The 16,939-nt window shown below is 42.7% G+C and overlaps 1 protein-coding gene across 5 annotated transcripts in view; it reads right to left on the reverse strand.

Moving 5' to 3' along the window:
• LNX1 (ligand of numb-protein X 1) overlaps positions 1–16,939 on the reverse strand; it is a 204,718-nt gene that overhangs the window by 153,767 nt on the left and 34,012 nt on the right. For 2 of the 5 annotated variants that reach the window (XM_073891663.1, XM_073891662.1), the window contains one exon: positions 12,706–12,858. The exons of 2 other annotated variants lie outside the window; for them this stretch is intronic. The gene's annotated coding sequence lies outside the window, so the exon portion shown is untranslated. Of the gene's footprint in view, positions 1–12,705; positions 12,859–13,244; positions 13,380–16,939 lie in introns of those variants that run through there. One more of the 5 variants, XM_073891664.1, reaches the window with a different exon arrangement.

A 16,939-nucleotide genomic window follows, 5' to 3' on the forward strand; every position in this document is an offset into this window, starting at 1 on the left:
AAATACACACACATATATTAAGTAAACAAAAAAGTATGCCCCGTGACAAGATCTGGAGGGAAACACAGAACAATAGTATGACATTGTGGGAATATAGGTTTTTAAACATTCTGTTGTTAACATTTCTAATTGTTGGCACTTCTTTGGAGATTTGTATTAAAAACAATAAAGACTATCAAGAAGGGGAAGAAGCAGCCCCAAACAGAGGCTGGTGGTGGTGGCAAAGCAGCCTAGAAAGAGCACCCGGGAGGTGATGGCTGTCGAGAGCTCCTTCTCCTTTGGAATGCTTCCTTGGCTGTGGAATAAGAAGACTTGATTATAGAGGAAGTACGGAACTCTGTATGAGCTTCTCGAACTTTCTAGCCTTCTCTTAAAGAAGTCAGTAAAAAAACATGAGGAGGGGGAGGAAGAGGAGGAGAAAGATGGAGAAAACGAGTCTGTGATCTTAGTGTTTTTCTGCTGAGCCTAGAGCACTGGCAAGCGCATCAGATACACACCTCTTTGCCAAAAATAAGGGTCCATGTCTTTTGTTTTATGCCTTGATGTTATATAAACGATAAAGAGCCACCAATCACAGAAGGACTGCCCTACATCCGTAATCCTAAAAAATCTATCCGTTTAGGGGGTGCTGCTGTCAAGGGTTTGAACAACCAACAAGACTGTGCCATTATGGAAATACTGTGCCTCCCTGGGCTGCAAAAGAGAACTCCCTACGTTCACTTAAGGAGGAAGTAGAGCGGAGGGTCTTGGAAGGCAGTTCGTTTCCTTACGGCCAGTGGCTGATTTTCCACAAAATTGTGCATTGGCTAATTCTCACAAGAGGTTTTAAAAATGAAGCTAGGGTTTCAGGTTCGACTCACATGAGCTGCCTTTATTCGGACAGTCTTTGTTTTCCCGGGTCTGGTCGGCTGTCCTTCCGGGGGCCTTCCTCAATCCCTGGCGGGGGCTGAGGCCCAGCCGTTGTTCGGGATGAAAAGGTATTGGAAGGCTGGCTGCTCTAATTGGAGCCTGCACCTGCAGACCCCAGCCTCAGAGGCAGCTCGCTCTGCTGCCGCTCTTGCTCTGTGTGTGTGTGTGTGTGTGTGTGTGTGTGTGTGTGTGTGTGCGTGCATTTCATTTTCTCAATGAACACTGGGATACTTCTCAGTTTTTTGGCCTGACTACGCTGGAGGGGATCCAAGCTGCTCTGTCACTTTCTCTGTTCTGGGTGGGGAGGCACTCTCCTTTTTTCTCCTCTCTAAGAAGAAGGGATTTTGCCATGCAAATATATCCAGTGTGTTTTGACCTAATCTCTTCTGGCTCTGAGAGGCCTTACCCAGATGAAGGGGGCCTTCAGGTTGTCTGAAGGGTGCTGACGCAGGGCTCTCCCCCACCCATAAGTTGCTACATTTTTTATGAGTTTCTCAAACTTCACGCCAGTAACACTATCCAGGCAATGTCTACAGCCTCTGTGCTCAGCCTGACGAAAGGGCAACGGAGAAATCACCCCAGTGGTTCTCATGAAGGACTGTGCCCCTGTCCCCCTCACAGCACCCTAGCTCCAGAGCTCCTTCCTAAGGCACATATTCAATGTGGACAATCTGATCGACTTTGGCATCTGGAGGTGGCCACGCAATTGTCACCACCACTAAGATGATAAACATGTCCATCACCCCCAGAGGGTTCCTAATGCCCCTCGGTGATCTCTCCCACCTGCTTCCCCCTTCACCACCACCCCCAGGCAAACCTTGATCTGCTTTCTGTAACTATCGATTATTTGCATTTTCTAGAATTCTATATAAGTGGAATCAGATAGGATGTATTCTGTTTTGTCCAGCTTTTTCCACTCAGCATAAAGAATTTTGAGATTCATTTATATTGTGTGTATCAACAGTTCATTCCTTCTTACTGCTGAATAGTATTCCACTGTATGGTTGTACTATTCATTCACTGGTTGATGGGCATTTGGGTCGTTTCTGGTTCTGGATGATTATAAATAAAACTACTAGGAATATATGTGCTCAAGTCTTTGTATGGATATAGGCTTTCCTGTCTCTTTGGTAAATACTTAAGGGTGCAATGGCTGGATCACACGGTAGGTGTACAATTAACTTTTTATGAAACTGCCAAAGTGTTTTCCAAAGTGGTTGTACCATTTTACTTTCCCATTAGCAGTTCCAATTCCTATATATCCTTACCCACATTTGGTAAGGTTAGTCTTTTTCAGTTTAGCCATTCTAGTAGATATGTACTGATATCTCATTCTGGTTTTAATTTGCTTTTTCCTAATGACTAATGATGTTGAGCATCATTTCCATGTGTTTACTTGTTATCTGTGTGTCTTCTTTTGGCTAAGTGACTGTTCAAGTCTTTTGAGCCTTTCTTAAATTGGCTTGTCTATTTTCTCATGATTGAGTTTGGAGAGGTCATTATACTATTTCTCCCAGGGATATTTTTTATTTTGAGAATTATCCTGGAATGTAAGACACTGCAAACAAAAGTTCCATAGAATTTTCAGCACTAATCAGAGCATGTGGGGAATAATTTGGGGGCCCAGGGAGATAACTCTGGAGATAACACTCCATATGTGCCATTATAATGATGAAAGCAGGCCTCACCAGAAGTCCAGACAGGCCGAGGCCACATCCACTTTTAGAGGCTCTTGGGATGTTAAACATGAAAGAAATTCCAAAGTAGACATATGAAAAGCATGATATATTTTAAATGTATATATTGAACACATTAGTGCTTTTGACCGAATGCAAAAATTCAACATGTATATAACATTGGAGATGTCAAGATTTTAAATTTGAGGCCCAATGTGGGGCCTGAGATAAAGGACTCTCCTGGCCACTGGCCATCTTGTGATAGGCCACAAGAGACCAGCACCAGCTTGGGGCACTTCTGACATACCCCGTATACCTTTGCAGTCACATCTGGCCTGGCTTCTCTAACCATTTATGCGTGGGGTCAAATGAATGTTACAGAGATGGCTATATAAGAAGGACCATTTCCCAGATATACACACATTTCTTGCCACAGTGGTGGCCTGGGGAATGCTAATCATGGCCCTTTAGGGCCCTTTGGAGGGACTCCTTGCTCCACCCACCTGAATGCCTGCAGGGCCTGAGGCTTCCTTTAGTGTGGCTAGAACCTTGGCCTTTTCCACTTTGCTTGAGTCCTAATGGTGCTGTGACTATGAGAGGGGTTGCTTCACTCGAAGGATCCCAGAGATCCCCCAGACATATGCACAGAAGCTCCCAACCTCTGGGCTTGTTAACCATCACTTCTGTGTGACCTCAATCTCCTTTCACCTCTGGTTGTATCTAGCGCAGTGACTCTCCATATGAGGCAGTTTTGCCCTCCAGTGGACATCGGCATCATCTAGAGATATGATTGTCAAAACTTGGGAGATATTACTGGCATCTGGTGGGTTGAAGCCGGGGATGCTGCTAAATATCCTACAATGCACAAGATAGCTCCCCACAACCAAGAATTGTCCATCCCCAAATGCCAGTGTTGGCAAGGCTGAGAATCCCTGGGCTTGATGATTTAACCAGGTGTTGACCAGAACGGACAGGGATAGGACTGCTGCAGGCTTCTGGGAAAGCGGTTCTTTGTTCATTAAGCAGATGAGAACTGCAGTACTGACATAGAGCCTTGGCCCAGAGTCTTGAGGGGATGTGAAGAGCTGGCTGCCCAAGCCCCTCCTGATCTCACAGCCTTCCTCCCTGTCCTTTCTCCCTCCAGGAGCTCTGGGGATCACGGACGTGCTTTCAAACCCAGTCTGGCCACTCGGTGACTCTGCACAAGTTACTTAATCTCTCTAAGCCTCTGAAAAATGGAATAACCTTAGTATTTTTTAGAATTATGAAACAAGATAAGCCAAGCCATGTAGGGTTTGATGGGGGCTGGCAAAGGAGAAGAACCCAGTGGGTGGCTGTGATTATTATTATTTCATGAATTGAGCCCCTGCTAAACACAAAGCACCTTGCCAGCTGTGTTTCCTGGCCACTCAATGCCAGTTGGTGACAAAGTTTTGTTAGTCTATGGAAAGACATTTACTCGAAGAGCCTAAACGACAATGCTCACCCCTCAGAAACAAAACCTGATGGATATGTTGAACTCACTGTGTTTTGTACTCACTTTAGTGATGAAAGAAATGAGTGAAAGGGATTTAAGTTAAAACAATGTGTTATAATGCTTTGAAACTAGAACTCAATCACAAGAGGAAAGCCGGAAAGAACTCAAATACATGTAGGCTAAAGAGCATCCTACTAAAGAATGAATGGGTCAACCAGGAAATTAAAGAAGAATTTAAAAAAATGCATGGAAACAAATGAAAATGAAAACACAACGGTTCATCGTCTTTGGGATGCAGCAAAGGCAGTCCTGAGAGGAAAGTATATAGCAATGCAAGCCTTTCTCAAGAAACAAGAAAGGTCTCAACTACACGACCTAACCCTACACCTAAAGGAGCTGGAGAAAGAACAGCAAATAAAGCCTCAACCCAGCAGGAGAAGAGAAATAATAAAGATCAGAGCAGAAATCAATGAAATAGAAACCAAAAGAACAGTAGAAGAGATCAACGAAACTAGGAGCTGATTCTTTGAAAGAATTAATAAGATTGATAAACCCCTGGCCAGACTTATCAAAAAGAAAAGAGAAATGACCCAAATCAACAAAATCATGAATGAAAGAGGAGAGATCACAACCAACACCAAAGAAATACAAACAATTATAAGAACATATTATGAGCAACTCTATGCCAGCAAATTAGATAATCTGGAAGAAATGGATGCATTCCTAGAGATGTATAAACTACCAAAACTCAACCAGGAAGAAATAGAAAACCTGAACAGACCTATAACCACTAAGGAAAATGAAGCAGTCATCAAAAATCTCCCAACAAACAAGAGCCCAGGGCCAGATGGCTTCCCAGGGGAATTCTACCAAACATTTAAAGAAGAATTAATACCTATGCTTCTGAAACTGTTCCAAAAAATAGAAATGGAAGGAAAACTTTCAAACTCGTTTTATGAGGCCACCATTACCTTGATCCCAAAACCAGACAAAGACCCCATCAAGAAGGGGAATTACAGACCAATATCCCTGATGAACATGGATGCAAAAATTCTGACCAAAATACTAGCCAATAGGATCCAACAGTACATTAAAAGGATTATTCACCATGACCAAGTGGGATTTATCCCTGGGCTGCAAGGCTGGTTCAACATCCGCAAATCAATCAATGTGATACAACACATTAATAAAAGAAAGAATAAGAAACATATGATCCTCTCAATAGATGCAGAAAAAGCATTTGACAAAGTACAGCATCCTTTCTTGTTCAAAACTCTTTAGAGTATAGGGATAGAGGGTACATACCTCAATATCATAAAAACCATCTAGGAAAACCCACAGCAAATATCACTCTCAATGGAGAAAAACTGAGAGCTTTCCCTCTAAGGTCAGGAAAATGTCAGGGATGTCCATTATCAACCACTGCTATTCAACATAGTATTAGAAGTCCTAGCCACAGCAATCAGACAATAAAAAGAAATAAAAGGCATCCGAATCAGCAAAGAAGTCAAACTCTTACTCTTTGCAGATGATACGGTATTTTATGTGGAAAACCCAAAACACTCCACCCCAAAACTGCGAGAACTCATACAGGAATTCAGTAAAGTGGCAGGATATAAAATCAATGCACAGAAATCAGTGGCATTCCTATACACCAACAACAAGACAGAAGAAAGAGAAATTAAGGAGTTGATCCCATTTACAACTGCACCAAAAACCATAAAATACCTAGGAATAAACCTAACCAAAGAGGTAAAGGATTGGTACTCAGAAAACTATAGAACACTCATGAAAGAAACTGAGGAAAACACAAATAAATGGAAAAATGTTCCATGCTCATGGATTGGAAGAACAAATATTGTGAAGATGTCAATGCTACCTAGAGCAATCTACACATTTAATGCAATCCCCATCAAAATACCATCCACTTTTTTCAAAGAAATGGAACAAATAAAATTTGTATGGAACTAGAAAAGACCCCGAATAGCCAGAGGAATGTTGAAAAAGAAAAGCAAAGCTGGCGGCATCACAATTCTGGACTTCCCAGCTCCATTACAAAGTTGTCATCATCAAGACAATATGGTACTGGCACAAAAACAGACACATAGATCAATGGAACAGAAGAGAGAGCCCAGAAATGGATCCTCAACTCTATGGTCAACTCATCTTCAAAAAAGCAGGAAAGAATGTCCAATGGAAAAAAGACAGTCTCTTCAACAAATGGTGTTGGGAAAATTGGACAGTCACATGCAGAAGAATGAAACTGGACCATTTCCTTACACCACACACAAAAATAGACTCAAAATGGTTGAAAGACCTAAATGTGAGACAGGGGTCCATCAAAATCCTGAAGGAGAACACAGGCAGCAACCTCTTCGACCTCAGCCGCGGCAACTTCTTCCTAGAAACATCGCCAAAGGCAAGGGAAGCAAGGGCAAAAATGAACTATTGGGACTTCATCAAGATAAAAAGCTTTTGCACAGCAAAGGAAACAGTCAACAAAACCAAAAGACAACTGAGAGAATGGGAGAAGATATTTGCAAATGACATATCAGATAAAGGGCTAGTATCCAAAATCTATAAAGAATTTATCAAACTCAACACCCAAAGAACAAATGATCCAATCAAGAAATGGGCAAAAGACATGAACAAACATTTTCCCAAAGAAGACATCCAAATGGCCAACAGATCATGAAAAAGTGCTCAACATCACTCAGCATCAGGGAAATCCAAATCAAAACCTCAATGAGATACCACCTCACCCCAGTCAGAATGGCTAAAATTAACAAGTCAGGAAACGACAGATGTTGGCGGGGATGCGGAGAAAGGGGAACCCTCCTACACTGTTGGTGGGAATGCAAGCTGGTACAGCCACTCTGGAAAACAGTGTGGAGGTTCCTCAAAAAGTTGAAAATAGAGCTACCGTACGACCCAGGAATTGCACAAAGATACAAATGCAGTGATCTGAAGGGGTACGTGCACCCCAATGTTTATAGCAGCAATGTCCACAATAGCCAAACTATGGAAAGAGCCAAGATGTCTATCGACAGAAGAATGGGTAAAGAAGATGGGATATATATATATATATACAATGGAATATTATGCAGCCATCAAAAGGAATGAAATCTTGCCTTTTGCAATGATGTGGTTGGAACTGGAGGGTATTATGCTGAGTGAAATAAGTCAATCAGAGAAAGACATGTATCATATGATCTCACTGATATGAGGAATTCTTAATCTCAGGAAACAAACAGGGTTGCTGGAGTGGTGGGGGGTGGGAGGGATGGGGTGGCTGGGTGATAGACGTTGGGGAGGGTATGTGCTATGGTGAGTGCTGTGAATTGTGCAAGACTGTTGAATCACAGATCTGTACCCGTGAAACAAATAATACATTATATGTTAAAAAAAAAAAAAAATAAGATAGTAAGAAGGGTAAAATGAAGTGGGGGAAATCGGAGGGGGAGACGAGCCATGAGGGACTATGGACTCTGAGTAACAAACTGAGGGTTCTAAAGGGGAGGGGGGTGGGGGGATGGATTAGCCTGGTGATGGGTATTAAGGAGGGCACGTACTGAATGGAGCACTGGGTGTTATATGCAATGAATCATGGAACACTACATCAAAAACTAATGATGTAATGTATGGTGATTAACATAACATAATAAAATAAAAAAAAAACAATGTGTTATATATTGAGGTATTTGTGAATGTGTGTAAATATATACCTACTACATGTTTACAGCCCATGGAAAGAAACGTACACGATGCGCTTTGTCAGAAAACGCAGCACTATCTGGGACTCTCGTAGCAAGTCCTAGGGAACTCGAGGGCTGTCCCATTCCCGGACGGAGCAGGACTCCATATCAAGTGACTTGGATAACATCTCAGGTAGGGTGGGTAACTTCAGCACCAGAAGGGCCGCATTGCCAGATGGCCAAGGAGAGACTGCGAGGCTCGTGCCAGACTGAACTCGGGGTGTTTCTGGAAAGTCATTGTTGCAAACCCAGAGAACCAGTTCTGTAAGCTTGGCTCAAAGGGGATATTTAGTCAGAGTAACAGAGAGGTGTGGTAATGGAGAGGAGGAAGTCTGGGTAAGGATTACAACTGGCAGTCAAAATGCTCTTCTCAGTTTTCAAAAAGAGTGAGGGAGAAGTAATGTTTTGGTTCTGGCCCTCAGACAACGCCTTGATTCTCGCCAAGTGCAGGAGAGTGAACCCACAAAATCACCAGTGAGCGAAGAGATAATCCAGGTGATAAGGACTCAGCGGGGTGGCATCTGGGCCAAAAAAATAAGGACAGAAAATTTGGCTCAACTGCATTTTTGCCAGTGTGTTTTCTCATGGGGCAGGAGACACATTTAAAAGTATAGACATGCTCTGCCCTTGGGAATTCACAGTGGAGCTAACACAAATTAAGAAGCCTTTGGGCTCCTTTGGCAAGGGAACACTTAAGACAGTCTGGACACTGGAGCCATGAGAAAGCTCCCTAGGAACATTCTAGAAGACAGGCTAGATCTCCTGCCAGCCCAGGAATGTGGTGGAATCTTCTCGCGCAGAGGGTGAATGGATGTAGGAATTTCCTTCCCTCAGTGGGCTGTTTTTCACATTAAGGAGTCAGTGTGCATAACCATCCATGTTTTTCCCCCGCTGGGCTATTCCAGAAAAGGGAAGGAGATTTACCTACTTACATCAAAAGGTCACAGAAATTGCCTTTTAGTAATAAGGATGGCTGTCACGGAGCAATGTCACAAAGAGCAGTTAATTCTACTCTTTCTTTAATAACCAACTGAGAGAAGATAGATTTATGGAAGGAAGATAGTTTAAGTGAAGCATTCTGTCCATTCGGCTGACTACTCTGTGCACTGAGATCAGCAGGAACAAGGCGTCTGCATGGCATTATCTTGACATTCACTGAGTTTAGTTTAAATGCAGTATGTCCTCATCTGTTATCTATGGACACTAGGGAAAAAGAAAAGAAAACAACAGGCCTTTTTGCATCTTTAGTGCTTATGTTAATGTGTTAGTCATGGTGTTTTGAATGAATGACTGAAACAGTGGAAAATACTTTTGTGCCTGTGTTGGTGAGACTATTGATTACTTTATCCGTCAGAGTTCCCTTCAGAAAGCCTAACGTGATCAAATTCTACTCCAAGTTCAGGTGACGAAAAGCTCTATACCCATAAAGGAATGGCTTTATTTCTGTCTTTCCAAAACTGAGAATGCTGTCATTGGACATATCTCCCTTAGCTCTGAGTTCCAGGAAGCTCAGAGTTAAATCTGACACTCAACTGTACCACTCATGTAGGCTCTCGTGGCATCCATCCTTGGTGCCAATTTCTTCTGCTTTTGTCATTCTATTCTTATTTATATTTCCCCTGTTCCTAATTTAAATTCTTGATTATATTTTCCATCATTTTATTGCAGAGCTGACAACCTCGGATGCCTCCAGCTGCCAAGCAGGCAGCAGTAAATGACTGAAGTGAGTAAGGCTATAGGGCATGGTGTGGACTGCAGCAAACTGAACAAGTTCTCTCCTTGTCACTCTACTAAAATAGCATTGTCCTTTTACTCCACTCTCAATCTCTATAGTCTGACCCTGTTTTATTGGTAGTATTTACCATTTTCTTTTATTATTTATCTTTTTATTTAATTATAGCCCACCTCCACTCTAGGTCCCAGCACCCGGAAGAGTGCCTGACCCAGAATTCTCACCCAGTCTGCATTGGCTGAGTGAGTGAATTAGCAGATAAATATGGGACCCGTGTGGCCAGATATTCCTATATTTTAACAGATTTTGAAATTTGGATCTTTACATGAAATCATCTGATTTTTAGATGCTGGTGGCTAATGTGAAAAACTAAAAACACCGTGTTGGCTGGAAACAGGCTAGTGTGTGATACTGTTCTACTTCCTATTATCTGCTTATTGGCAGCATAGTTTCTTTGTAGAATGAAGTATTATACAAATAAATAAAAACACACATCCATTTTATGGCTTACAAAGCACTGTTGCCCGCTAATATCTCATTATTGTTCCGATTTTACATATGAGTAAATTAAGGCCCTACAGAGGTAAAGCAAGCCTGCAAGATTAGAAGGGGAGGAAGCAACAAAAGGCAGGACCTGCCCTGGGAGGCAGAGCTGGCCTCCTGGTCAGGTATTCAGGAAAGAGGGAGGAAAAGCCTTGCTCAATCTATTTCCTCTCTTCTTGCTGACCCAGAACCAGAGGTTAGGCGGATGCTTCACCCGACCCAGGCTATGACCTCAAATTCAGATTCAGCCTCACGCTGGGTCTGTTTCTGTACCTTTCAGTGCAGAAGGAACCAGCACAAAACACATCCAGGCAGACGTCTTTCAAAACCCTCTCACATAGCACCTGGGCTCATCTGCCACCAGCCAAGAACTGCAAGCTTTAAATGTTGTAGCAGCACACACATAATGGAACAATCAACATATTGAATAGCGTCTCTTTCACGTCTGTATCTTCAAAATGATGCTGATCTTATTGGTTTTAGGAAGTGATCTCCTTATGTCACGGGAAGACCAGTAGGTTGTGATATGGAAGAAAATATCTCGCCAAGTCTTTGAATTTGACCAAGTTCTGACCAAGATGTATTTTCTCACTTCTTTTCCCAGAGAAGTATTTTAAAATAAAATTTGAGTATTGAAGTTTAGGTCTCTGACATTTCTCAGGACATTCTGAGATGTGGACAATTTCTCTATAAATTATGGACTTACTTTCCTTCTACAGTTCTCCTAATCATTTTTTTCTAGAATCACCTTGCTAAGGAAAAAAAAGCCCAGCTTAATTGGCATTTCTTAATTATTATTATTTTTCATTGTGGTAAGTACCAAAAACAGAAAATTTACCATTTTTAACAACTTTAAAGTGTATAGTTCAGTGCCATAAAGCACATTGACACTGCTGCGCATCACACCCATCACCATCACCCACGTCCAGAACTCTCTTCATCTCCCCAGCCTGAAACTCTGTGCCCAGTAAATAACAATTCCCCATTCCCCCTCCTCTCAGTGCCTGGCTACTCTGGGTTCCTCATATAAGTGGGATTATATAGTATTTATCCTATTGTGACTGGTTTATTTCACTTAACATAATGTCCTCAAGGCTCATCCATGCTGCAGCACGGGTCAGAATTTCCTTCCTTCTGAAGACTGAGGAGTATTCCATTTCATGCATATACCACATTTTGTTCATTCATTCATCTGTTCATGGACTTTTTTAAAAATTCAATTCAGTTAACTTTTAGTGTATTGTTAATTTCAGGGGTAGAGTTTAATGATTCATCAGTTGCATAGAACACTCAGGGCTCATTCCATCAAGTGTCCTCCTTAATGCCCATCACCCAGGTACCCCATCCCTCCACCCACGTCCCTTCCAGCAACCCTCAGTTTGTTCCCTACAGTTAAGAGTCTCTTATGGTTTGTCTCCCTCTCTGTTTTTATCTTATTTTCTTTTCCCTTCCCTTCCCCTATGTTCATCTGTTCATGGACTTTTGAGTTTCTTCCATCCCTTAGCTATTGTGAATAAAGCTGCTGTGAATGGGGGTGTGCAAATATCTGTTTGAGTCCCTGCTTTCAATTCTTTTGAGTAAGTACCCAGAAGTGGAATCGCTGGATCTTGGGTAGTTCTATTTTTAATTTTTTGAGGAATCTCCATACTGTTTTCCATAGTAGCTGCACTACTCTACCTTTCCACCAATGGTGCACAGGGGTTCTTACCAACACTTGTTATTTTGTGGGTTTAGCTTTTTTCTTCAATTTTTTTTTTGATAGCACCACCCTAATGGGTGTGAGGTAGTATTTCATTGTGGTTTTGATTTGCATTTCCCTAATGATTAGTGACATTGAGCATCTTTTCACGGGCTTATTTGCCATTTGTATATCTTCCTTGGAGAAATGTCTATTTTGCTCATTTTTTTAAATTGAGTTGTTTGGTTTTTATTTTGAGTTGTAAGAGTTCTTTATATATTTTGGATATTAATCCTTTATCAGATACATGGTTGCAACTACTTTCTTCCATCCCACAGGTTGCCTTTCACTGTGCTGATTGTGTCTGATGTATAGAAGTTTTTAATTTTGATGCACTGTGTGCACTTCTGAGCTTCTGTTTCTGTTCCCCTGCCTCTCAGGGGATGTGGCTGTGGGAAAGGAGAACTGTCCCACAGCTCCAGTGGCAGGAGGCTAGAAGGCCACTGCTGAAAGGCTGCCAACTCCTATTTCAAAAAGACTTTAGGATGGGTTTCAAGAATGCCCCCACTCTCTGACTGGGGAGCAGTCAGGGTGCAGAAGTGCTTTAGCAATAATTGAATTTTAAGATGGCCTCTCTTCAATAATTGAATTTTAAGACGGCCTCTCTTCAACTTTGGGGTAGCCTTGGTTGGTGCTGGTGTCAGAACAATCATAACCAATCCTATTGTCCTGGGACTCAATGAGTGTGTACAATGGCCATTCCTAATGGATCTCTGTGCCTGGGAAACCAACAGAACAGAGGTCTCCCTAGCGTGCGTGTCTCTTTTGTAATGCTGGGACCTTCAGAGGCCAAAAACAATGAAAAGATTCCAGTGGACCCCCATCCCCCAAAATATGTCAAAAGAAAACAACAGTAAGCCATAAAATAAACTTACAGAAGTGCACCAAAGGTCTGATTTTTCTCAAGATGATGACTTCAGAGCTTCTGTTGAAATGCCCAAATCCATTCTTTTAAATTTATCTGTTTTAATTAACGATGTTTTTTGGTGCCTCTGCTTTGCCAGTCCCTAAATCCCTTTTTGATCTACCTATAAGGAAAAATAATAACTTTTAATATTTGTTATACGCTTTATATACACTATGCATTCTTCTATGTACTATGTAAAAGAACTAATTTAACAATTACCCTGGTCTCATGAGGTAAGTACTATTATCATCTCCAGTTTCACAGTCAAGGCAACTAAAGCACAGAGCAGTAACTTGCCTAAGATCACACAGCTAGTAAGTGGCAGAGCCAGGGTGTGAACCCAGAAAACCTGGCTCCAGAGCCTCTTGTCCTCTAGTCTAAAATCCAGCTATGTTGGTCTTGCTGTGGGTGGCCTCCCTCCACCAGCCTGCACCTGCATTTCCAGCCCCGCCCTTGCCTCTGGCCCTTTACACAGGGCTCCCCGTGCCTCCCACCAGCCCTCCTCACCTTGCTGACCCTGCCCAGTCAGGATTCCCCTGGGTATCTGCTCTCTGCTGCCCTGTTGGTTGCCCTCCCCTGACAGGCTGTTGAGACAGCTAACGCTGCCCTTAGTCCCATGGAAATGTAACTGTCCGATTCTTGTCTTCCTCCCACAGTGCGCTGGGAGTTTCTTAAAGGCGAACACCAAGGCTCAAAGCTCTATGTCCCCACCTAGCCAAGTACCTGGTACCTAGAAAGTGCTTAAATATTTGGTTTTGAGGAAATAAATGAAGAAGAGCCCAGAGTGGGACTCAGAGTAGGAAAAGGAGCAATGATTGCCCAAGTAGTAGTTTTCACCCTGGAAATATTGTTAGTAGCCTAGCAGACAGTGAGCAGCCATATCCACATAGACTAGAGCAATATGGAATGGAATAGAATGAATGGTGTGAACCTCAGTCCCTTAGGCCTGATATTGGAGACATGGGTCCTATCTGTGTGAAGGAGGCTGCTCTGTTCCCCACAAATCAAAGAGTAACAACAAATATATGTGCACAAATGCACATTATGGGTCACAGAGTGACTTCTGAGTTTCTCAAAAATGTCAAAATTGAATAAATGTCTTCTTTCCCTTCCTTTCTCTTCCTAAGCAATTCAGTCTTTCAAGCTATGGTATGGGGCCAAGTAAGGTAGTCACCCATGCAGGGGGTGGAGGAGATATGGTGGCCCAGACAGGATGTCAGAGCCTAAACAGGGCGAGGAGGTTAGCCACATAGAAGGGCTGTCTAGTACAGGTGCCAGAGTCTGGATGAGCACAGGAAGGTATCCCTGTGGAGGATAGCCTGGCACAGACCATTGGAATCCAAGCAAGATGAGGAGGGCAGCTGCCTGGGGGAGGGGGAGGGGCCAGGGGTCCCGGTAGCAGTTGGTCACAAACAGGGGACTGATCAAAAGTATTAGGGATGATGGGATCCAGCTCAGACTAGTGTTAGAGAAGAGACTTACAAATTGTGAAAGGGAGAAAACTGGAATAAACCCAGTGGTGTTAGATTCAAATTGGAAGTGGCAGTGTGAATTTACAAATTTCAGTGCCTATAGGCCAATATGGAAACACACACAGGGGTCCTAGCTCTGTCCACTGAGAGAGACTGAGAACAGCAACACTCCGATTCACAACAAACACATCTAGCAGTCAGACTTTGGATTCTAAATCCCTACTAAAAGGAACTAGAGCTTCTTGGAGCAATCGCTGATTTTAAGGCCGTAACATCTCATTATACCAGGGAGTCAGGAAGTGCTCAAAAAATGACGGGAACATGTCAGAAGGGCACGTTGAACTTTGGATTAAGAACGAGACATTTGACTTCAAGTACTCTGCAGAACACTTACGAACTAAAAAGGGAAGAAGAGTTAACTTTACAGTGGAGAGCCCTGGCAGAAGCAACTATCGTAATCTCAGCGAAGTTTAAAATCACCTGCCACCCAATAGGATGCGATGAGAGGAACACAGCATCATTTCCGTGATGTTGTTTGCCCAGGTTGTAAAACTTGAATCAAAGCACAAGGAGACTCAGACAAACCCAGATTGAGGAACAGTCTGCAGAATAACTGGCCTGTATTTTTTTTTAACTGTGCCTGATTTTTTTTAAATTTTATTTTATTATGTTACGTTAATCACCATACATTACATCATTAGTAGTAATTGATGTAGTGTTCCATGATTTTTAAAAAGTGTCAGTGTCACGAAAGTGAAAGAAATCCTGAAGAAGATTTGCTCTTGGAGCAGACAAAGAAAATGGTGACAGCTAAATACAACGCTTGATTCTGAACACTTGAGTTGGTCTGAGGGACAACTGCTGGGAGTGCCCGGGTGGCTCATTCGGTTGGGCATCTGACTCTTGGTTTCAGCTCAGGTTGTGATCTCATGGGTCGTGTTGGGATGGAGCCCTACATCAGGCTCTGTGCTCAGCGTGGAGTCTGCTTGAGATTCTCTCCCTCTCCCTCTGCCCCTCTCCCTGCTCGTGCTTGCGTGCACACACGCTCTCTCTCTCTCAAATAAATAAATCTTTTAAAAAAATTATTAACAAAAATGGCAACTGATGAAAACTTGCTAGGGTCCAAGGATTAGATAATAGGAACGTGTCAACACTGATTTCCCGACTTTGTGGTTATGTGGGGAAGGTCCTTGTGTATAGAAAACACACACTAGAGTTCATGGGGAAGAGGAAGCTTTGTTCTGGCAGCTTAGTCTCAAAGGATTCAGAGAAAATACAGTGCAAAACTCTTCATACTATACTGTATCTGACTTTTCTAGAAGTTTGAGGTTTTTCTAGATACATACATACATACCTCTATTCTACATCTATATCTGTATCTACCTCTACATGTAATGAACATGTTAGGTTGGAATTATAATGTTTTCCAGACTTTCCAGAGCACAGGCACCCAGAGGCTGCTTTGGGTGGACAGAGATTGAAGTGGCTGCTCCAAAAGCAGGATCAGGGTCTGTCTGTACATGTTGGTTCTCTGACGAGGTACAGAAGAGAAGTATTCTCATTCCACTCATTTAGTGAAGAACAGAGATTTCTGAATAACTAGAGACATCTGTAGACTGATCATGCTGGCCATTTGACTTATCTGAGGATGGGCTCATCAGAACCAAGAAGTAGAAACACTGAGGGCTCCTCTGTCCTCTTAGAAAGTCCATGTGATAACTAAAGGCCAGTTCTTCAGTGTTTCTGTGGAATGTGGATTGGGCAAGGGACTCCACACTCATTTGAGGTTTGGGCCCAAAGTGCTAATAATGACAACCACAGCTTGTCGGGTACCTCCTATGGGCCCGAGACTGGAATATGTGTCCTTTTATGTGTCCTTTTTATAATCTTCACAATGGTTCTCCTTGGTAAGTATTGTCCCCATTTTAGAGATGAGGAAGTAGAGATTCAGAGAGGTTTAGTAGCTCGATCATTGTTGTGGGCTGAATTGTATCCTCCCAAATTCACGTGTTGAAATTCTAATCCCCAGTATCTCAGACCATGACTGCATTTGGAGATGGAAACTTTAGAGGTTATTAAGTTAAAATAAGACTGTTAGGGTGGGGCCTAATGCAATCTGACAGGTGTCCTTATAAGAAGAAATTTGAACACACAGAGAGAGACCAGGGGTGTGCGCCCACGGAGGGACAACCACATGAGGACACAGCAAGAAGATGGCCAAGTGCAAGCCAAGGAGAGCGGTCTAAAAGGAACCAAACCCGCCAACACCTTGATCTTGGACTTCCAGCCTCCAGAACTGTGAGAAAATAAATTTGTCGTGTAAACCACACCTAGGCTGTGATGTCTCGTTACTGCAGCCCTAGCACGTGAAACACTTGTGCTATGTATGTGGTTGAGGATGAAGCTGGGATTCAAAATTACATCTGCGCAGCTCTTTTCACTATCTTATGCTACCTCCCTACACACAAGGCCTCTACTGTGAAACCTCTTCCCGCCTCCCCCAACAGGCTGCCCAGAACACCCACCCAAAACCTCACAGATCCTTCCATCCATGGCCCCAGAGCACTTACTACACTGGAGGATAGTTGGTTACACACAACTAATTTACAATGTTTGATTAAATTGAGAGTAGAGCTCCTCTTATCTGCATTCCTAGAATCTCCCATGGAACCAAGCACAGGGCAATTACAATAGTATTTATTCAGCACTTCTTATGTACCAGCAAAGGCT

The sequence above is a fragment of the Callorhinus ursinus genome, unplaced genomic scaffold, assembly GCF_003265705.2.
Source record: "Callorhinus ursinus isolate GAN/ISIS: 27379988/994484 unplaced genomic scaffold, GSC_fseal_2.0 scaffold4, whole genome shotgun sequence".
Classification (NCBI taxonomy): domain Eukaryota; kingdom Metazoa; phylum Chordata; class Mammalia; order Carnivora; family Otariidae; genus Callorhinus; species Callorhinus ursinus.